General features: G+C 38.0%; 1 long non-coding RNA gene and 1 pseudogene across 1 annotated transcript; both read right to left on the minus strand.

The window, feature by feature from the left end:
* Nucleotides 1–280: 280 nt before the first annotated feature.
* Nucleotides 281–1,860, minus strand: LOC147539191 (uncharacterized). The gene is made up of 3 exons (XR_015225547.1): nucleotides 1,104–1,860; nucleotides 851–1,007; nucleotides 281–736 (listed from the first exon to the last, which is right to left on the minus strand). It is a non-coding gene; the product is annotated as an uncharacterized LOC147539191 (long non-coding RNA).
* Nucleotides 1,861–5,316: 3,456 nt separating this feature from the next.
* On the minus strand, nucleotides 5,317–20,827 carry LOC147539192 (uncharacterized; annotated as a pseudogene).
* Between the last annotated feature and the right edge of the window lie 2,419 nt (nucleotides 20,828–23,246).

Genomic DNA, 23,246 nt, shown 5'->3' on the forward strand with positions numbered 1-23,246 from the left:
CATGAGTCCTAACAGGAGACTTGAAAATGTTGGGCGTTGTTGGATATGTAATATGCAATCCAACCCTTGCCATAACATAGCAGATTAGGTTGTCGAAAGTAGTATCGGAATCCCAACATTGAAACCACACTTTCAGCAAAAAATAAGAAGTGTGGTACAATAATATAATATATGATGAACACAACTAAGTTGGACGTAGTCTACGTCTAACCAGAAGATTTGAACTATCAAAAATTTATCTTGCCATAAGGTAAAAGATAGCTCAATTGTTAGGCAAAGGTGACTCTAAAATGAAAATTTTAATTAGCAGTTTAGCATCAAAACAACAATCATACCAAATCAGATCGTAATAGACCCATAACACATGAATTCAAAAGCGATCACTGTCTGTCGGGTACCAAGACTAAATTACAGTAAAATCAAAATAAGGAGATTATTAACTCAAAAATACTACTACTTTGTTCAACAAATTTAAGTCGATTATATTTTTTTCACGGTTTACCTATACGGAGACACCCAATTGGTCAGAACATTTACCTTCGATGACTAGAACGAATCAAATTGCTCAAGAACTCACAATTGAACCTAGCATATCGACAATTACAATAAAAATGTATGTCATTGTTAAATATCTTTTATGTTATGCACCAACAAACTAAGAGAAGATTGTGTCTTTCATTGTTCAAGCATGTTCCTTCTCACTTTTCACCTTACGACACGATCCTTCAATATGCACCTGTTGCAACATAGGAAAAAAACAAAATCAGTGATAACATATTCCTCAAACAAAAATTATAAGAACAATTCGATCAATTTTGAATATCGACTAGTATTTTAAGTGCGTTTGTACCCATTTATATACAAGCTAACTGATGACAATAATGAAGAGATTTTGAACTTATAGTCCTATAAGGTTGAGAACTTGAGATGGTGAAGTGACACCCATATCCATTCCATCCATAATGTGCAATTGAAAGAGAAGATTGCCTCACATTTTAATCTTGATTCTGCAATAACCCATTCAATTGTGTAAATCACAATAAGAAATTAATTTAAAAAGACTGAAAAACAACATGATTGAAAGCTCTAATTTCACGACTTACCTTCGATTGAGCCAAATGCATTCATATGAAGCAGAGAAAGATTGACGCCTTACTATTATGTAATAACCAACTGATTACGTAATAAAATTGTGAAAAGACAACATCATTTGCATATTATATACTTGAGAATAATATAAATTTCTTAGGGTTTGGTAGGATACAAAAGGAAAAAAAAAAAAAAAAAAGCAATCCAAGGGTTAATTCGCTCTACTTGGTGCAGCCATTTTCCAATCTTGGATTAGTTTCATTAGTCCATTCTGTTTTTGGGAATGTCCAAGGAAGAGGGTACCATTGGTTGAGAGGTTTGTGATATATGGGCAGGTTCCTTCAAAATATGAATCTTTCTTCTTCTTCTTGCATCTCTTTTCCAATTTCGATGGCAAAGAATCATACGCTCTGTGCTATTATTAATCATTAATCCATTCTGTTTTTGGGTTTGTACCAATAAAGGAATTGATTGGTTTGTATTACTATAAGTTTTTTTAGAATATGCTTCTAGACGTTTACGAGCTCGGTATCTTCGTTGTCGATCTCTGTTCTTAATACGACGGGCTAAAATCTCTTCATGGCTTCTGCCATCTTCTCCTTTTCCAGGAGCCTTCATATTGCAGCAGCAGCAGCAGCAGCAGCAGCAGCTTCTTGTGATTTGAAGAGATAACCTAATTAATTGACTCAAGGATCTGAATTTTCATTACGAAATAGTGTTCAGAAGCGGAATAACCTCATGTCGAACTAAAGAAAGAGACAATATTTTTAATTTTTCTTACCTATGTAATTGTAAATCAAACTTTTCATTTTCTTCCTCCTTTTTCTTTCTGTGACTTGCACTAGAGATTTGAGGATAGGATCTGTTCTCTCTCTCTCTCTAACTCTTTTTTTTTTCTCCGTGAACGCAAAATTTGGAAGGAAATAAGGTAATGTTGGTTATAGTCAATTTGGGGTTGGTCAAAGTTTTTGTGGGTCGTTAATTAGGGGTAAGTGATATTTTTATTTTTTTGGAAACAGATATCTCCATATATCAGTTCAACAAAAAAAATAAAAATAAAAATGAAAATAAAAATAAAAATAAAAAAATAAACAGATGAACAAAGATTTTGAACCCCACTCGGTCTCTCTCTACTCTCTAACCGTCTCTCTCTCTTAACGGTAGATCTGGGTTTTTCCTCCGGCGAAGGGCTTCGCCGCAACACTGTTTCCTTCCCATTGTAGTTTGTTTCCTCGCCATTAGTAATCACTAGGATCCTCCATAATGTGGGTTTTCCAGAGTTTTTCTTTGCAGAGAAAGGGAAGAAATCCTCTTACTCTTTTCTCTTTCTTTCTATCTCTAGAGTTTTACTGCACTGGGGGTTAGATCATTGGTGGTAAAATCTTTGGAGGAAGTGAAAGAGGATTATTATTTAGATCATCATTTCAAATCAATCACTACACTACGTTATTGGACAAAAGGCAGAGTTCTTCGAAATGTTCCGGTCGGTGGTGGTTATCGAAAATCAAAGAAATCGAAACAAAAAGAATCATGATCTTGTTGATGAAATGGTAATTTTGAAGATGGGTTATTTCAAGAATCTGAAAGTTTTAGTAGTTAGATGATGATGAATGGTTCAGAAATTCCATACATAATTAATTCATATTATCAATGATTATGTGATTTCCAAGGAACAGCAGTTGATTCTGATGTTGCCGATTTTGCTATTATTAATTAAGTAATCTTTTTGGAAGAATTCTGATGTTGGTGGTATTATGAAATGCGACTTTACCAAGGATGATTAATCTACTACAACAATGGCAGTTCAGAGGAATGTAAATTAGTATTTTCTTTATTTTTGTATTATCAGTTATTTGTATTATTAGTATAATAATTTCGTTATTGTCAGACCTTTAGGGTCTCCTTTCACAGATCTTTAGGATCCTTTGTGTCAGTGTCTAGTCCAATTTTTCTCCCTTCATGAGGCACTTTGCATTTAAAGGTGTGTAACTCTCATGAATTTTTCAGAGGAGAGAAATAAGAATTCATCCATGTAATCAGTGTGATTTAATCACTTATTAATGGAATTTGTTCCCTCGGTTTCAAAAAAAAAAACAGTAACTCCATATATATAGCCAAAGGCAAATGTCATATTACATAGAAGTTAAAAGTAGACAACAAAGAAGATAAAGAGGAGCTTAAATAACGTTCAACACATACTGGGCCAACATGTGGGAAGCCTGGTTTGCTTCTCTAGGGCAGTAGGAGAGTGCCCATAGGGGATAGACATCCAATCTTCTCTTAGCTTCTAAAATGTAGGGTTTCAATCTCCAAGGGACTAAATCATGGCCTTCTTTATTTCGTCTAAAATAACCTTACAATCTCCTTCTACAATCAGATTGGGTCAGGGGGGCCATGGCCCCTCCTAGCCCACACATAGATACGTCCCTGACTCAAATGTATTTTCGTAATTTACAATTGTTTGTAAGAGGTTCGCAACAACTTGCAAAAGGGTTGCAATTTCTTGCAAAATGACCGGACCCGCTTGCAATGCAAAAGAACTGCAACTGTTTTGTAAAAGAGTTGTAACTGCTTGCAAAAGTATTGCAACCATTGTAACAGGATTGCAACCACTTGCAAAAAAAGTTGAAAAAATTACTTGATTTTGACTAAACAAAATAATTAGAGTTGTAACTAAACAAAATCATTAGTTTTTGTTTATTTGCATCTTTTTGTTAATATAGTTTATTGAGCTCATGGATAAGTTGTTTATAGCTTCCGAAGGGTTGCACTTTTTGTTGATTTGCACTTTTTTGCATTCAAGATATGTTTAAGAGTGTTAGTAATATAGTTTTCGGTCATGGATAAATTGCTTAAAATTTTAAAATGCGACTTTCGACACAATTTTCTGAAAGAATTATAAGAACTTCTAATATTTGATGATAAAATCATTTGTAAATTTTAGTAACTCATTCATCTATCTCTTATTAATCAGGCTAAAACAATTAGTTTTTATGGATAAAGTAAAACATTCCTAATTAGTGGTAAAATGATAAAAATAACAAGTCTTTAAATCACCGAGAATTACCTGATACCTGACAGATACTCGCTTTTTGTATAGGCTTCAGCTCTGGATCTTTACATTATAGAAACCAGAATCGAATCGATACGAACCAGAATTGTAATTTTAATAGGCTTCCTAAGTCGAGTTCTCACCCATATTATCTGCGTCGAGCTTCGTGCTAGCCGCTTGCCTTTCAGACTCGGACGTTTTAGACCGATCTTTTGGAATATAAAGAGTTTCAAAAACTCAAGAAACACATATAGGTCAAAATTCTCAATCCTTTTCCCAGTCGACCTCCTGCGTTTCTCTTTTAGAAATGCAAATTGTTTTCGGAAACCCTAACTTTATATAAGGAGCTTTTTTTTCTCTCTCTCTCTCTCAAGGTAGTTAACTAAACAAAATACAAACTTTTAGGTTTTTAACTAAACAAAATACAAATATTCGGTTTTTAACAAAACAAAATACAACTTTTATCATTTTAACTTAAAAATTAATAAATTGACCTTCAATACAATGTTTCTTAAATTTTATAACAACTTCTCATGTTTGGTGATAAAATTTGTTGTAAATTTTAATACTCATTCCTCTATCTCTTATTAAACATCTTCCAATAAAATAACATGTTTTTTTTTTAAATGAAGTATAACATTCCTAATCAGTGGCAATAATAAAATTGATAATTACATGATACCCGACAGGTAGTCTTTCTTAAATTTTATAACAACTTCTCTTATTAAGAGGTCGTTTCGCAGCAAAAAGTAAAAGTACTTTAACATGTAGTAGGAGTTCTTTTACTTAAAAAAAAGTCAAAAATGATTTAACGTTAGTTTGGCAAAAAAGTTAGTTTGACAAAACACTTGCTTATAAGTGAAAAAGTTATTTTTTCACAACGCACTTTATTCTTCTTATCATTGTTTACCGTCCGTAAAATTTATTCAGGTTAAAATGAGACATGATTCTCACTCCTAATGTATATAAAAGTTAATTTTTATAAACAATGAAAATGATACATAATGATAGATAATAAAGTAGTGATAGATGTTTTTTCTATAATTCATTTTCAAATTTTAAGCATTTAAAACCATCTAAACATAGTTCGATCTATAAAGGTAATCGATAATGTGCAGCTATACTGTGACGTATCATATCTCTGGTAACGTACATTTCTCACCGCGCTTCTTGAGTTACTCCGGAAGGCCTAGAATTTTGAGCTTCATTTTCCCCACTTTCTTTAGAAACAATGAAGTCCTCACTTTCATAAATCCTGAAAATATATCGTCGTTCAACGCATGTTTTCTAATAAAGTTATGTAGTGCACACGCTGCTATTACGATATTTCTCTGCTTCCGAAGGCTAAACTGTGCCATCATCTTTAAAATTGGGAATCGAGCTTTCAATGCTTCAAAGCATCTTTCAATCACTTTGCGCAATGATGAATTCGTGTAGTTGAATTACTCTCTAGGAGAACGCGGTGCTCTACTAATTCCTCTGTAATCATTAAGATGATATCTCCCTCCCTTGTAAGGCGCTAAAAAACCGTTTACGTTAGAATATCCCGAGTCAACCAAGTAGTATTTCCCGTTAATAAATTAAAATCTGTTTCAAAAAGTAGTTTGTGATATATTAAATTACCTTCGGGAGGATGGGGATGTTGGGATTTACATGGCGAAAACAAGACATCTAATGTCTACATTAGTATTCCCAGGATTACATGCATAAGTCTATAATAACACTAAGCAAAACTAGATAATCGTTTACCTTATTCGCTAGTTTTTCCCTCGAACCTTTCCAATTGCTTTTGAGAAGACCAAGAGCTTCAAACGTAGCTCCTCTACTTGGGACACGAGCAATCAACTTGATCTCCCACTTGTTGTTAGCTAGCACACCAATGGTGGTTGGAAGAAAAACACCTTTCTTCTTTGACTAGATAGATAGTAATGGAAATTAGCTCACTTTCTCCTCTCTACTTGATGTGGCAGAGTAAGAAAGCTTAGAGAGAAATTCCACACCTTATTCTCTGCCCTAAGAGTGTTTATATAGAACCCTAATAAGAATCCACCTCCTTTTAGGTTCCCTAAAACACCCTTTAGAATAAGATTTAGGGAAATGGTCGAAAATAACAACTATTGATATTTTCTCAATTCCCTAAGGAGGGAGCATCCAAACACCACAAAAATTGTCAGATATAATGTTTATTATATCAGAAACTAACCCTCCAAAATTTAGCCCAATCCGAGTCCTAGAAGTACCCGAACCGGTCTAGGCCCCAAAAACCCTATTTTTGGTCTTTTTGTGCTATCTATGCCTAATTCCTTTTTAGGCCTATGAGATATGTTTATGGGACAGTCCCATGATTATATCTCACTCCCACTAGTCATATTTTAGATTAATTTGACACTCTTATGTGTAACCCGTTCTAGGATCCGATCGAAGTTAGCCGCGAATTACTTCGTAATTCGACGATCGTGGTTGGTTTCTAGCTTAAACTCCACGACCCCTAAATCAACCGAACTTGATGATCTATTTCATCAATTTTCCTAGCCGACAAATTATTCGCATTGCAATCTTGGTTGAAGGACATCTGCTTCAACTCCTTCAGACTCCCACTTGGACTTTGGACAAGTGCAATGCTCGATTCCCGTGTCAATTAGTATCCCATCTGATACGTACGTCATTCAGACTTTCTTGATATCCGAGTGCAACTGTAAAAGACAAACGATTAACTCCTAATCCGTTTGAGCGTGGCCACGCATTTTCAGTTGCTACTCATCAAGTGGCCTTGAGACACTTTGTACCTAATGTGATTAGGATGACACAATCCATTATTGCGCTCCCACTTACCTTCATGTCTATCCTGTCCTTCCCAGTATCCGCCTTTATAACCTCCTTTTACGGTGCGGCGTTTGACGGAACCAAAGTTGGACATTCCTTACATAAGATGAGTGGAGCACTCATGTTTTTAGGAATCTCTCCAATTATCTTTTATGAGAAGTATTTTTGACGCTTCACCACGAGTGATGTACTTCTCATATTGAGGGTTATCCAGTGTATAACCTTTTACACACCCACGTAGTCGAATCGAATACTCCTATTCTATAGCCCATGAAACTGCGCTATCTCATCGACTCCCGTGCTAGTCTTCCTTAGTCGTTGTTGTCCATGCAACGACCTGGACTAGGGAAATGATAATAAATATTCCAAGTTCACTTAATAGGGTTTCATTCATCAGATACGTATCTGATAAACCTATTCGGAATGCTTTATTATCTGTGGACGGTCGTTTAAATACTAAACCGAATTCAGACGACTGTGAAATAATTGACTTTATTTCCGATAACGAGAGTTTGTAAATTTGAGCCTGTTCTGTAAAACTCCTTTTACTCGCTCAATTTACTTGTCAAGGTCTATTCTAAATATACCCCATGCCTTTAGACTTGTGTATGAGTCTCATACTTTGTCTTAGGTGACAGTTTAGTTTGACTACCGACGTAGTCCGTTTTAAACTTTGCAAATTTTCAATTAATTTGAAGATTGCCATATTCAACCTTGATATTTTCTAGTAACCTTTTACTAGATTTAAGGCTTTTATTTCTTATGTAGTATTTGCAACAGTTCCTGGCTTTGAACACTTTTAGCCTACTTTCCTTCCATGTCTGGAAGTTTGCTATGATGACTTATTTCAACTCTTGTACTACTTCATCCTTTAGCCTTTTAGGATGTTTTAAGTAGTGTTTCGGTTTTCCAATCCGAATTTGGATATCTAAATGCTGATCATGTCCAACATGATTGACTTTATGTTTTCGAACATAAATGTCTCTCTCATGTGTGCTTGCTCATCGGTGTCTTTTCAGACTCCGATTTCTGCAACGCCCTCTGTCATGAGTTTTTGGGCCAAAATTCTTTTAGACTTTTCCAAGTCTTAGATTTTCTGTTTTGGATCTCAAGCGTCTCAGCTTACTGAGTCTCTCTAATCTTATCATCCTTTTGATCTATGCTCATAGATCTTGGATGCCCAAAATGACATTTTTATCCTTGTGTGTGGTCCTTTTATTGAGTCAGTACGTTTACTATTACACAACATCTTATGTTTTACTCAATCTTTTTGTATGTACTCTGCATACGGACCAGGACGGTTTGTTACTCCCACTTAGGGGTGTACACGAGCCGAGCTCTTAACGAGTTGCTCGAGCTCGGCTCGACTATTGCTCGAGCACTTCCAAACTTATACGAACCGAGCTTGAACAAGTGGACAATTACTTGAACGAGCTCGAGCTCGAGCTCGACAGTCAAATACACGAACCGAGCTTGAACATCTTACTACTCGGCTCGGCTCGACTCGACTCGAGTACACCCTTACTCCCACTTACCTTCTTGAAACTCGTGATTCAAGATTTTCCTCATTCGTCGGGAATCAAAACCATTTTGATTGCCTCTGTGAATCGAAGATTCCGACTCTTGCGTGCTTTAATCCGTCGATGGATTCCTGAAGCATGCGTATGGACATAGCTAGACTGGGGAAATCCAATTCCTTTTGTCTAGTTTCGAGAAACTCGAATGTTTCCATCTTCCTCAGTTTTCTACTCTGGAAAACTAATTTAGGTCTTCAGTTGACTTAAATTATCAAGCTATGTGAGCTTATCCATGCGGTTATGCACTCTTCGAATAGGAATCCATTTTCTGAAAGATCCTGGCTTTCGTGCTTTGGTGGGTCGTCCGAGATCCTTTCGATGACCTATGTTGTGTTGAAGGGATATCTATATGATATGATCCGATCGATTGCGCAAGGCCCGCGGTAGCAACGGAACCGGGGAAAGTATACAGAAAAGACAGTTCTTTTCTATTCTATTAGTATTAGACATGTCTTGATGATGAGCCATGAAAATGTCTCATTTGAGTCTCTTAACTTGGGCGAGTTAGTCCATTTCGAGCAGTTACTCTGATGAATTACTTGTTTTTCTTTCTCAGGTGTCTTTATGGGGTCCAGTGTGAAAACAGACGAAATCGGGAGAAATAGATGTCAGGGGCATTTTGGTCATTTTAATGGAAAGGGTATTCTGGTCAATATTAGTGTTTGCGTGAAAGTATAGTCCAAGACGAACTCGTGGGTGAAAATGGAGGTCAAATCGGAGTTCGGGTGAGAAAATTAGATTAGGTCAAAATCAGGTCAACTTAGAGCTCTTTCGAGGACACGTGGCGCGGGTCCGGGAATTGGTATGAAAATTCGGTACACTGGTGGGATGAGCAGGTTAAATCCGTTGTTCTCGCTGGGAAATAGATTGGGTACTCACACGAGTTACCAATGTTCCGTGCTCCTCTACGATCCGACAAAGCAGCATCTGACACGCGTGCGCGACTGAAATCATCTAAAGGCCAACGCAACTTAACCTGATACTCCGTTATGCACTAAATCTTCTCCTCCTGCCAGCAAACACGTTGATTGCTGCCCATCTCCTTCCTTTTCTCTAAATCTCAACAGTAAAGAGACAAAGAAAGTGGAAGGTAAGGTAATCTTTTCCCATAGAAAGTTAAGAAATTTTTATCTCTCTGCTATCTTCTCAAACTGTTTTATAAGGAAGGAATATAAAATCTCTGTTTCTAGAGAGAGAGAGAGAGATGGGAAAGAATGGAAGGTTAACAAGGAAAGAGATGAGTTGTAGACACAGTGATTGAAGGATTTAGGGATATATTCTTTTAGAGAAATAGAAAGAAGAGATTATGAGGAGAAGATTTGACTGATTGATAAAAGCAGAAACGTGAAAGGTCACCATATTACGAAGATTACAGAAAGAAATCTATTTCTCTTAAAAACATGCAACCAACATGAAACAGAGATATTGAAAATCTAGAGAGATTTCGTGGATATTGGATTTTCAGAGATTGTGATAGAAAAATAGAGAAGGGAAGATATGAAGATAATATATTTATGGAGAAAGAGATTTGGGAGATTTTAAAAGGCCTCCCCGTTTTTGTTAAAAGGCCTCCCCATGGTTTCGTTGACTTAGTAAAAGACATTTGACTTAGCTTGGTTAAAGGACCCCCCTCTTTGAATGGGTGAAAAAAAACCCCCTTTAAAGGTGTATTTCACCCACATTTTCTCTCCATCATTTGACCACGCCACATCATCATCTTCTCCGGCAGGGTCGCCGGCCGGCCAAACTTCCGGCCGGCGACCTTCAAATTTTTTTTTTTTTATTCTCTCTCTCTCTAAAAACAAAATTTCTTTTTTTTTTTTGTCTAAACTCTCTCTCTCTCTCTACAGATCTAGAGAGAGAGAGAGTCCATTGAAGGTCTGCGAACAGACCTTCAATGGATCTGTTCGCAAACCCATTGAGGTCTGCGAACAGACCCTTTGAAGGTCTGTTCGCAGACCCATTAGAGGTCTGCGAACAGATCCATTGAAGGTCTGTTCGCAGACCTTCAATGGATCTGTTCTCTCTCTCTCTCTAGATCTGTAGAGAGAGAGAGAGAGTTTAAAATTTTTTTTTTGTTTTTTGTTTTTAGAGAGAGAGAGAAGAGAGAGAATAAAAAAAATAAAATTTTGAAGGTCGCCGGCCGGCGACCCTGCCGGAGAAGATGATGATGTGGCGCGGTCAACATCACCGGTCTTGGGTTAAGTTTGACCTAACGGCGTTAACTTTGCCGTTAGGTCAAATATTGATGAAGGAGGTGCTCTTTTGTAGAGGGGGCCCTATAACCAAATTGGTTATAATGAGGGGCGCTTTTAGCGGGGAGGCCTTTTAACAAAAACGGGGGGGCCTTTTAAAATTTCCCAAGAGATTTTCCTATTCTCTCTATAAAACAGAGTCATTTTCTCCTATCAAATCATCTCTTAACCGGGGGTCATATCCTCTCTTAAGCTCACTTAAACTAGAAATATTAGAGAGAGAGAAAGTTTCTAGGCGTGAACAGAAACCCAGAAACCATTTATCATCATCTTCTTCCTCTGTATTTTCTTTTCTTTTTGTGAGAGAAAGTAAGTGATTTGTAGAGAGAAGGAGGAGGAGAAGTTTAATTCGTTTTGATCATGTATCTTTTCTTCTTTTTCTGTAATCCTTTTTGTAAGAGAAAGTGTCAACAGAATAGAGTTTGAGAGAGAGATTCAGAGTGAAACAGAGAGATTTAGAGAGAGATTTGTAGATACAGAGGCAAAGTTCATCATTCTTTCTTCTTTTATCTTCTTTAAAGCTTCTGTTTGTGAGAGAGAGGGGCTGGACAGAGAAGAATTGGGAGAGAAAGAGAGTTGAAAAACACAGAGCACCACCATCTTGCTACTCTCCATCATAAAGGTTCATCACCATCATAAAGATGACTATTACTTGGTGATGTCTCTTTTATTTTTCTTTTGACTTTAACTTTTTTAATGAAACTCTTCTATAAAGTGTGTTTGATAATTATGAGTGGTTAATTTTCCATCTAGAGTGGAGGACGAAACCCATAGGAAATCTTTTGGTACATGTTTCTCAATCGATTAAACTCTTGTATTTGCGATTCAACGAATATTTAGTTATTTTTCATCTATAGTCTTATTTGATTTATTTTCATTGTTTATACTTTTGGTTTGATATATCATACTTGAGTGAAATCTTTTTGATGATATATACTTAGTGATTGATAAGCAATAGTTAAGAAATCTATAGTTTTAAAGAGAAAGTGATTATGATTTTTATGTAACGGTAACATGCTTAATCGAACAATTTTCAGAAATTCAGGTAGTTCATTGTAACGCCCCAAGCCTTAGCAGTTGCCGATATTGTCCCCGCTTTAACCACCTCACACAAGTAAGGGGTTTTGTCCTTGGCGAAGGCACCACAAGCCTACCCAAAAGGCCTCGGTACTTACTAAGCTTGAGCTTACACATATAGCCCAGTCTCTGGACACTCTTGTGAGCAATGTGGGACTATTACAATCCCCCACCCTCAGCGAAGAGCCGTCCTCGGCTCTGATACCACTTTGTAACGCCCCAAGCCTTAGCAGTTGCCGATATTGTCCCCGCTTTAACCACCTCACACAGGTACGGGGTTTTGTCCTTGGCGAAGGCACCACAAGCCTACCCAAAAGGCCTCGGTACTTACTAAGCTTGAGCTTACACATATAACCCAGTCTCAGGACACTCTTGTGAGCAATGTGGGACTATTACAATCCCCCACCCTCAGCGAAGAGCCGTCCTCGACTCTGATACCATTTTGTAACGCCCCAAGCCTTAGCAGTTATCGATATTGTCCCGGCTTTAACCACCTCACACAGGTACGGGGTTTTGTTCTTGCGAAGGCACCACAATCCCACCCAAAAGGCCTCGGTACTTACTAAGCTTGAGCTTACACATATAGCCCAGTCTCTGGACACTCTTGTGAGCAATGTGGGACTATTACAATCCCCCACCCTCAGCGAAGAGCCGTCCTCGGCTCTGATACCACTTTGTAACGCCCCAAGCCTTAGCAGTTGCCGATATTGTCCCCGCTTTAACCACCTCACACAGGTACGGGGTTTTGTCCTTGGCGAAGGCACCACAAGCCTACCCAAAAGGCCTCGGTACTTACTAAGCTTGAGCTTACACATATAGCCCAGTCTCTGGACACTTTTGTGAGCAATGTGGGACTATTACAATCCCCCACCCTCAGCGTCGTCCTCGGCTCTGATACCACTTTGTAACGCCCCAAGCCTTAGCAGTTGCCGATATTGTCCCCGCTTTAACCACCCAGGCCCAAGCCCACACGGGTACGGGGTTTTGTTCTTGGCGAAGGCACCACAAGCCCACCTAAAAGGCCTCGATACTTACTAAGCTTGAGCTTACACATATAGCCCAGTCTCTGGACACTCTTGTGAGCAATGTGGGACTATTACAATCCCCCACCCTCAGCGAAGAGCCGTCCTCGGCTCTGATACCTCTTTGTAACGCCATAAGCCTTAGCAGTTGCCGATATTGTCCCCGCTTTAACCACCCAGGCCCAAGCCCACACGGGTACGGGGTTTTGTTCTTGGCGAAGGCACCACAAGCCCACCCAAAAGGCCTCGGTACTTACTAAGCTTGAGCTTACACATATAGCCCAGTCTCTGGACACTCTTGTGAGCAATGTGGGACTATTACAATCCCCCACCCTCAGCGAAGAGCCGTCCTCGGCTCTGATACCACTTTTTAACGCCCCAAGCCTTAGCAGTTGCCGATATTGTCCCCGCTTTAACCACCTCACACAGGTACGGTGTTTTGTCCTTGGCGAAGGCACCACAAGCCTACCCAAAAGGCCTCGGTACTTACTAAGCTTGAGCTTACACATATAGCCCAGTCTCTGGACACTCTTGTGAGCAATGTGGGACTATTACAATAATAGTCCCACATTGTAATAGTCCCACATTGCTCACAAGAGTGTCCAGAGACTGGGCTATATGTGTAAGCTCAAGCTTAGTAAGTACCGAGGCCTTTTGGGTAGGCTTGTGGTGCCTTCGCCAAGGACAAAACCCCGTACCTGTGTGAGGTGGTTAAAGCGGGGATAATATCGGCAACTACTAAGGCTTGGGGCGTTACAAAGTGGTATCAGAGCCGAGGACGGCTCTTCGCTGAGGGTGGGGGATTGTAATAGTCCCACATTGCTCACAAAAGTGTCCAGAGACTGGGCTATATGTGTAAGCTCAAGCTTAGTAAGTACCGAGGCCTTTTGGGTAGGCTTGTGGTGCCTTCGCCAAGGACAAAACCCCGTACCTGTGTGAGTTGGTTAAAGCGGGGACAATATCGGCAACTGCTAAGGCTTGGGGCGTTACATTCATTGTCTTGAAATCTGATTTAGTAAAAGAGAGATTTAGTCGTTTAATTACGTGTATTTAAAAGTGATTCTATGTGGTCGATTCCTAAAGTCTAGACTTTTTTCCATCTTTATTAAGTTAGATTTCATTTATGTTTATCATTTTCATCAATTCATAATCAAAATTTATATTTGCCAATTCTAGGTTAGAATAGGTTTTAACTAGTCTCTGCGGATCGACTCCGGTCTTACCGGGTTTTTTTTTACTACTTGACCACCGTGCACTTGCGGTATAGAGACCTTTTGGGATAACCTTCTAGGCCCATCACTTGTTGAGATGTGGATTCCATATTGTTTTGGCTAGATGCCAAAATTAGAGTCAGTTTTCCATCTCCGCGTCGGTCTTTTTATCTCTTCAGAAATAACCTTTATCTTCTGAATCTTTGAGATTTTACTTTTGACCTTTTAGGGCTTTTGTACAACAATTTGGAATATTCTCAACTTCTTCGAGATTTTTCCTTTAGAGACACTTTCAACTACTTTGAGAGTTCTCCTGCGAATTACATTCGCTTTTGTGCGGTAGGTTTTAAGATCCAATCTTTACCTTTTCCTTTTCCGAGGAATCGCGATTTTCTGTCTTTCAACAATTTTGTTGCTCTTGGTCGAACTTAATCGGCCTGTACAATTTTCATGATTGTTCCTCATGACTCTTCATGATTTTTCTCATAATCGAATTAATTCGACTTGTACTTTTCTCCCACTTATTCTTGTAATAATTAGTACTTTTCTCCCAGATTACTAGGTATGCTAATTACTATAAGAATACTATCATGAGCAACAAACACTTTTGTTCTCTTGATCGTTTGTGAAAAAGCCTTTCTTCTAAAGAAATTGCGTCATACTTTAGCTAATTTTTGTAACGCTTTTACAAGCTTAGCTATTAGACGGACTTCGGTAAGTGTGAAAATAATCGTTTCTAGAATATGTCCCAAAATATTTTGAAGACTGGCTTAAACCCATCATTGATCGAATCATGCATAGCAGTGCTCGATTACTCCCATTGAATCTACCATCCCTCAGATGTATTCCATGGAGCGAGTTGTGAACCGTTTCTCAACTCCTTAATTTGATGGTTATCAAGTGTTTGACTCAAGTTATCACCACTCCAATCTAACCGGATGGCTTAAACTTTCTTTGTCAAGGTGATTCTTTACTTTGGTTTGTACTTTGTTTGAACCTTTCAAATATTCCGACTAACACTTTATGATTTGTACATATCCATACTTCATGAAGTTGTCAGAGTACGTATTGAAGTTTCCTCATTAGCTTCAGCAAGTAAACTTATGGGTCTGCATAACATCGTATGAGTCCTAATAGATTACTAGTCTCTATGCCTTTTGAAAAGGGTGACTTTTGTCAATTAGTCCTCAAGACTTAATCGACAATGCTTAAGTTAATGAGTTTGAATATCTTGATATCAGCCATTATCAATGTTAACCTTTAGTTAATTTACCACTGGTTTAAAACATTAGATGTTTTTAGAAGAACAAAATAATCATTATTAAGTTCTAAGCTAGATCAGTGTCTAAAAGAAGACTTCGATCTCTTTCACCATCCCTAGCATTACTGCTTCTGCTCCCTCTTGGATCTTTACTTCTTTTAGTCAAGTATGTAATTCCCTTAAGCTCCCACTGAGCCACTCATCTGGTCTTAAATACCTGATGAAGGAATTTTGTGATACTTGTTTAACTTTGTTAATAAGGTTACTGGAACCGGAATTCATAATTCCATTCCTTTTGTCCTCCAGGTGCTAAAGGTAGTTCCATTTTTAAATGGTCTAACCATTATTTGGAAACATTTACAGTAATGAGGAATACTCTTGATCATGTATTCGACAACTGCTTTTCTTTGATCAAATGTTTGTCTCACTTGACTGACCCTTTGCCCTTTTGAATCTCAAGAACTCTTTCTTAGATTCCTTCCATCGAATCTCAAGAACTGTTTCTTAGATTCGATGTTCCCGTGTGTTTTGCTCAGTTGTTCATAACAATCTGAGTGACTCATCTAAGGTCTTTTCTATCTAGGTTCAATCGATATTGAATTGGGTGATAGATGAATTATGTTGTCTTTCATTAGGATGACTTTCAGATTGCCATGGAGGTCTCGTGCCTCTCCATTTATGACTTCTGTAGGAACTATTTCCTCAGTTTGTCTCAATGGTCGTGCTAGCATCCGTTACACTTCCAAAGAGAATGTTATATGATTGCTTGCAAATGGCTTTTGACCTTATCTGATGTGAGTCAACATTAGGACTGGGTATTCTAGACGCTTTCCTTTTTGAATCTGAGAACTATTCTCGGATTTATTCTTCCATTCTAGGAAGTTGATCAGCACCTCCCTTAGGTGTGATTCAATGTTGAAACCGTTTTCATATGTCATCATAAAACTACATAAAGAGGTGGCAAAGTTTTAAAACTCGTTATCGTTTTTTGAAAAACATCAGTCTTCCCACATTATTCAATATAAAATCGTCCCTAATTGAATAAGTGATTCCAAGACCCCAGTTCTTCGGAGTAAAGCGGACTAGGGCCCTGCCCTTTAACTCCGTCGTTCCAGGTGAGTGAACTCTTTCACTGATCATACCATATGATTCTCGGTTGATGGATTACATGTTTCAATGTTAAATCCATCCTTTTGCCTCGATTATCCAAGACTCTCTTGCTGATTTCGTTGAGTAGAACCATTTAGACATGTAGGCCTCTTCTTTAGACCTACCCGCATTCTCCCAAGGTAGAGGAGGTACTCTGCGAAGGCCGACCCACCTTCCTCGAACAAGGGCGCAAAGGGTGTCTTAATCTGGATAGGCAGTTTACTCAAAATTACTTTTAGGGACTTTTACGGTAGTCTTGCGTTTGTTATAGTGAACTATTTAGCCTAACTAACATCCACGACATAAAGCGTAAATAAGTAAGTAAATGCGCGCGAGAAACTAAATCAAGCAGACATGGATCCTAGTATGGCCCCTAACCTAGAAGATCTAATCTCCTTTGGTTTTCTTCTTGTTTCTCCTTTTGGTTCGTCTTAGATCGCCATCTTTGAACCTCCATTGATTTTTCCACTCGCCTTTGGATCTCATCCTCGAGCTTCTTCAATGGACTCATAGACCCTAAACTCTAATTACAAGACTCTAACGATTCGCAGATCGTATAAACTTGAAATTAAAATTAATTACAAATATGCATCCATCCGTGCTTAAAACAAAAATAAAGAAACACTTTCTATGGCCATACTAGTTTCCCGCATTCACATCACATGCAATCATATAATATATCAAGGCTAAGAATTATAAATGCATGATAATCCGGGAGATACTTTTGTCGACATCCCATGTCACATTACGGACCTTAAGTCTAAATTCGAGGATTCGACTAATGGTGCGTTCCGGTTTTATCTTTTATGATTTTTAAAATTAACTTCAAGAAAAACTCCGATTTGGGCTTTAGAAAGTCCGGGTCAATTTCGGAAAAAACTTGGTTCGATTCTTAATTATTTCATAAATCAATTTAAAGAGAAACCCGTTTTGGCCTTCCAAATGGCCCGGATTAATTTTGGAATTATTTGGTTGGAATCGGAAGAAAATTTGGCAAAAACTCCCACTCGAATGATGGTCCCTTTTCATGGTCCCAAAAGCCTCGAAAAAGCCCGGGACAAGTCCCAGACAAGTCCCGGCCCAAGCCCACATAAGGGCTCAGACAAGGTCCGGATATGGCACGACCCATAGGGCCGGCATGTCCTGGCCGAGGCCTTTAGGCCTGATCTCGTCCTGGTCGGAGCCAGGACGCTAGTCCATGCACCAGACGCGTCCTAGACGTGTCTGGTGTTGGACCGGACCAGCACTTGGTGTCTCAGACCTAGTCCGAGACACCCAGAACCTCCCAGACGCGTTTCCAAGACGCGTCTGGTCGAGTGCTCTAAACGCGTCTAGGAAGCTTCCTATCTGGACCCTAGGAGTTTCTAAAACTCCTAGGTTTCCAAATTTTTTTTTTTTTTTGCAAATCTTTATTTGCTATTTTCTAAATTTTAAACTCTTTCTAAAATTTTGAAATCCTTTTTAGAACACTTCTAAAATTTTCAAAACTTTTAGAAACTTTTAAAATTTCCAACTTTTTTTAGAAAATTCTAAAGTTTCCAAAACTTTTAGAACACTTCTAAAATTTTCAAATCTTTTTAGAACACTTCTAAAATTTCCAAATTGTGTTTTTAAAGTTTCCTAAAACTCAAAAGCATCTCTTAATCAAACCAATTTTAGATCAAAATTCTAGGTTTTTGAAACACTTTCAAGAACAAATTTTGAAATCTTTTGAAAAATCTTGAATCCCATTCAAATGTAATCAAAATTTTGTGTCCAAAACACTTTTAAACATAATAATCTATCTAGAAAAGCATGGGATTGGTCCAAAACTTAGATAAGATAGGCTAATTGCAAGAGGCTCTGACGTCACTGTTGGGATTTACACCCTTATACTAATTTCAATGGCGGAAACAAGATATCTAATGTCTACATTAGTATTCCCAGGATTACATGCATAAGCCTATAATAATACTAAGCAAAACTAGATAATCGATTACCTTATTCGCTAGTTGTTTCCTCGAACCTTTCCAATTGCTTTTGAGAAGACCAAGAGCTTAAAACGTAGCTCCTCTACTTGGGACACGAGCAATCAACTAGATCTCCCACCTTGTTGCTAGCTAGCACACCAATGGTGGTTGGAAGAAGAACACCTTTCTTCTTTGACTAGATAGATAGTAATGGGAATTAGCTCACTTTCTCCTCTCTACTTGATGTGGTAGAGTAAGAAAGCTTAGAGACAAATTCCACACCTCATTCTCTGCCCTACGAGTGTTTATATAGAACCCTAATAAGAATCCACCTCCTTTTTGGTTTCCTAAAACACCCTTTAGAAGATTTAGGGAAATAGTCGAAAATAGCAACTATTGGTATTTTCTCAATTCCCTAAGGAGGGAGCATCCAAACACCACGAAAATTTGCAGATATAATGTTTATTATATCATAAATTAACCCTCCAAAATTCAATCCAATCCGAGTCCTCACCCGAACCGGTCTAGGCCCAAAAACCATATTTTTGGCCTTTTTGTGCTATCTTTGCCTAATTCCTTTTTAGGCCTAAGAGATATGTTTATGGGACACTCCCATGATTATATCTCACTTTCACTAGTCATATCCTAGATCAATTTGACACTCTTATGTGTAACCCGTTGTAGGATCCCATCGGAGTTAGCCGCAAATTACTTCGTAATTCGACGATCGTGGTTAGTTTTTAGCTTAAACTCCACGACTCCTAAATCAACCGGACTTGATGATCTTCTTCATCAATTGTCCTAGCCGACAAATTGTTTGCATTGCAATCTTGGTCGAAGGACATCTCCTGCAACTCCTTCAGGAGAAGCTTTAGTTGTTCATCAGTAATTGTCTCCGTGAATATCCTTAAATCATTTGTTGTGCCTTCCCACCCCGCAACAACAAACATAAAACACATATTGAAATCGTATGCACATATGACATTTTGAGTAGGTAAAGTTTTTCTACCACGGTAAGGTATTTGTGCTTTATCAGCTTTTGGGTTGGTTTTTAGATAAAAATAAAAATTAATAATAACAATAAATATTCAGTAGTGGTTTGTGGTTTAGGTCTGTGCTATATTATCTTTTTATCGCAGGTGAACTAGTATAACGATAGTAGTCCTTAGTTTTTGTTGCGTCAGATATTTTCTATAGTTTCTGCTTAATTAGCAATATATATTATTCTTGATCTAGTTATGATACTAATTTCTCTTCTCATTAGTTTTTATTAGTTTTATTGTCCTGAATTTAGTTTACTTTCATCTTTCTATCTGTGTTTAATTCAGTAGGCATTATTTTCTAGTTACTACTTCTAGGTTACCTGGATTATTATCATCTTAGATTAACTCTTCTGTTCCTCTTTTCTTAGTAGTCCAGATCCGAATAAAGATAGAGTTCACTTTGGTGGTGCACTTTGACTAATTGATTTATTAGTCAGCGGTGGTTGCTTGTTTAGGTTTAGTGGCAGTATAGAAGCGCCCACCATTATCCCCTTAGGTAGGTGCCCTTAGATTATCTCTTGTCTTCCATGGTTGCTAAAACTAAGAATGGCCCCTCCATTCTGAGTTGGAATGTGAGGGGTATCTCGTCGTTTAGCACTAGCAAACATCTAATGAATCTTATTAATAAATATAACTCGGATATTATTTTCCTAGCAGAAACTAAAACAAAATCGTTTAACATTAATAAGCGTATTAAGATAAACAAACACTATGACCATCACTTTGTGGAACCGATCAATAAATCAGGTGGTTTAGCTATGTACTGGAAACATAATATTACTCTTAATGTTCTTTATTCGGATAATAATTTGATTCACGCTGATAATTACAACTCTAGCAGCAACTCACATCATATTATTACCGGTTTTTATGGTTGTCCTTACCATAAAAATAAACAAAAACCTTGGAAAACACTTGAAGCTCTCAAAGTGGACAGTTATTTCCCTTGGATAGTCATTGGTGATCTTAATACGATCCTTGACAATCAGGACAAAGTCGGAGGTGCTCTTGCTTCTAACTCTCACACTCCCAAAGTGATGTCTTATATTAATCATCTTCAATTACTAGATATGGGATATAAAGGTAACCCATACACGTGGAATAATAGACAATTTGGAGAGAATTTTATCCAAGAGAGACTAGATAGAGCCTTAGCGAACCTCCCTTGGCTTCAGAATAACCAGCTTTCTTGCATTACCCACCTCGATTCGGTGGGTTTAGATCACCTCCCTATTTTACTGTCTGATATGGAGATTGTCCAGAATAAACCTAAACCCTTTAAATTTCTCCGTACTTGGATGTCCCACCCTGACTGTCATGATTTTATTTCGGATAAGTGGACCAATAATAGTATTATTCAACTAAATCTTAAAAACCTTTGTAGACATCTTACTAAATGGAATAAAATGGTCTTTGGTAACATTGATAACAACATTAATGATATCATTATCAAACTTAACAAAGCTACTAATAAGGAGGAATATAACTACTTAACTAATCAGCTTGAAGAATGGTATAGGTACCAAAAATCTTTATGGAAAGAAAAGTCGAGAAATAATTTTCTGTCTGTTGGAGACAAAAACACCAAATTTTTTCACTCCCAGGCCATTCAGCGTAATAGAATTAATAAAATTACGGCGATTAAAGACAATAATGGTGATTGGCAAGAGGAGTTGGAGAACATCCAAGCAGCCTTCACATCTCATCTCCTCAACATAAGCACATCCATTAACAACAACTCTGACCCCAGTATCCTCAATCTTTTCCATAACACTATTACCCTTGCCCAAAATCAAGAGCTTGTCAAAATTCCGGATCAAGAAGAGATTAATAGAGCCATTAAGAGTCTTAAAAAAGAAGCGGCGCCTGGCCCAGATGGTTATCCCCCCTTCTTCTTTCAATCTAACTGGGATACAGTTAGCCCCAACATTTACAGTCTAGTTCCAGATTTCTTCATATCGGCGGAGCTCCCTCCTGAAACTAACCACACTCATATTTGCCTGATCCCCAAAACAACAGCTCCCCATACCACGGCAGATTATAGACCTATCAGTCTTCTCAATACTACTTATAAAGTTATCACTAAAATCCTGGCTGATAGACTTAAATTCTCCTTACAGAATATTATATCCCCCTTCCAATCTGCCTATATCCCAGGTAGACAAATCACTGACAATGTTATCATGGGTCAGGAAATCATACACTCTCTTAAAACTAGGAAAGGTGCCACTGGATATTTTGGACTCAAGCTTGATATGTCCAAAGTTTTTTATAGAATTGAGTGGAACTTCCTGACGGATATCATGACTAAGCTGGGTTTCTCAGATCACTGGATCAAAATGATCTCTCACTGCATTTCTACCTCCTCTATGGCAGTTTTGGTCAATGGGCGTTCGGGCCCCACTTTCTACCCCTCTAGAGGGATTAGGCAAGGAGATCCGCTATCTCCTTTCTTGTTCACTATCGCAATGGAAGGTCTTAGTCGTCTCATGCGTGCTGAGCAAGATAGGGATAATTTCAAGGGCTTCCCTACTAATAATCCCAATCTTACCATTTCTCACCTTCTTTTTGCAGACGATTGCATTATATTTGGTCGTAATTCTCTGGATAATATCCACACTCTCAAAAATATTCTCAATACTTTTTGCGGCGCGTCCGGTTAGATGATTAACTACTGCAAATCCAATATTTTCTACTCTAAAAATTCTCATCCTAAGTTCAAACGTTTGATTATGCGTTCGCTCAAAGTCAAATATGCGACCACCTCGAAAAAATACCTTGGAGCTCAATTATTTATTGGGGCTCAAAAGAAGAAAATTTTCAACGATATTCTTCATAAGATCAAAAACAAATTAGAGAAGAGGAATCAGAATTTCCTTTCTCAAGCTGGTCGCACCATTGTCATTTCAACAATAGCTGTGGCCGTACCCCGATACCAAATGCAATGCTTTGCCCTTCCCAAAGGCATTTGCAAAAGCATTTCGATTATGCAAAAGTCGTTCTGGTGGGGTAAGTCTAAAGGCATATGTACCAAGTCTTGGTCCACTATTTGCCTTCCTAAATATCTAGGAGGTCTTGGTATTCACTCCCCGGAGCTGGATAACCAAGCGATGTTGAGCAAGCTAGCGTGGAGAATCAAATCGGAACCTAAAGCTATCTGGGTTCAATTCTTAAAAGCTAAGTATTTCAAGAACTCCGATAACCCTGGCCCAGCTAAATCTCATCACTCCTGGATATGGAAAAACGTTAGTAAACATCTGAACGACATTGATAATTACACCACGTGGGAAGTACATAATGGAGAACAGATAAATATATGGAAAGACAACTGCGTCCCCACGCTACCTATCCTCCCAATCAATAACCAGATTTCTCACTTATCTAAGGTGTCGCAGTTGATTGACCAAAATAAATGGAATGAGGTTCTCCTCAATAATATGTTTGATGCTACTACAAAAAATTTGATCTTATCGATCCCAATTACGGGAGAAAATGATGACCAAAGAAAATGGAGCCTAACCAAGTCAGGCAAATTTACGGTCAAATCTATGTATCAACACCTTTGTATAAGCATGAACTCGCCAGAACCGCTATCACCTAACTGGAATTTCATATGGTCTATCCCAGTTGTCCCTAGAATAAAAGTATTTATTTGGAAGATATGTGTCAAGGCTCTACCGGTAAAAGAAAGAATAGGTAAATATATTGACAATAATCTGAATTGCCCTAATTGTAACG

The sequence above is a fragment of the Eschscholzia californica genome, unplaced genomic scaffold (genome assembly GCF_041429995.1).
Source record: "Eschscholzia californica isolate CP2 unplaced genomic scaffold, dmEscCali1.0.p SCAF_5, whole genome shotgun sequence".
NCBI classification, from domain to species: Eukaryota; Viridiplantae; Streptophyta; class Magnoliopsida; order Ranunculales; family Papaveraceae; genus Eschscholzia; species Eschscholzia californica.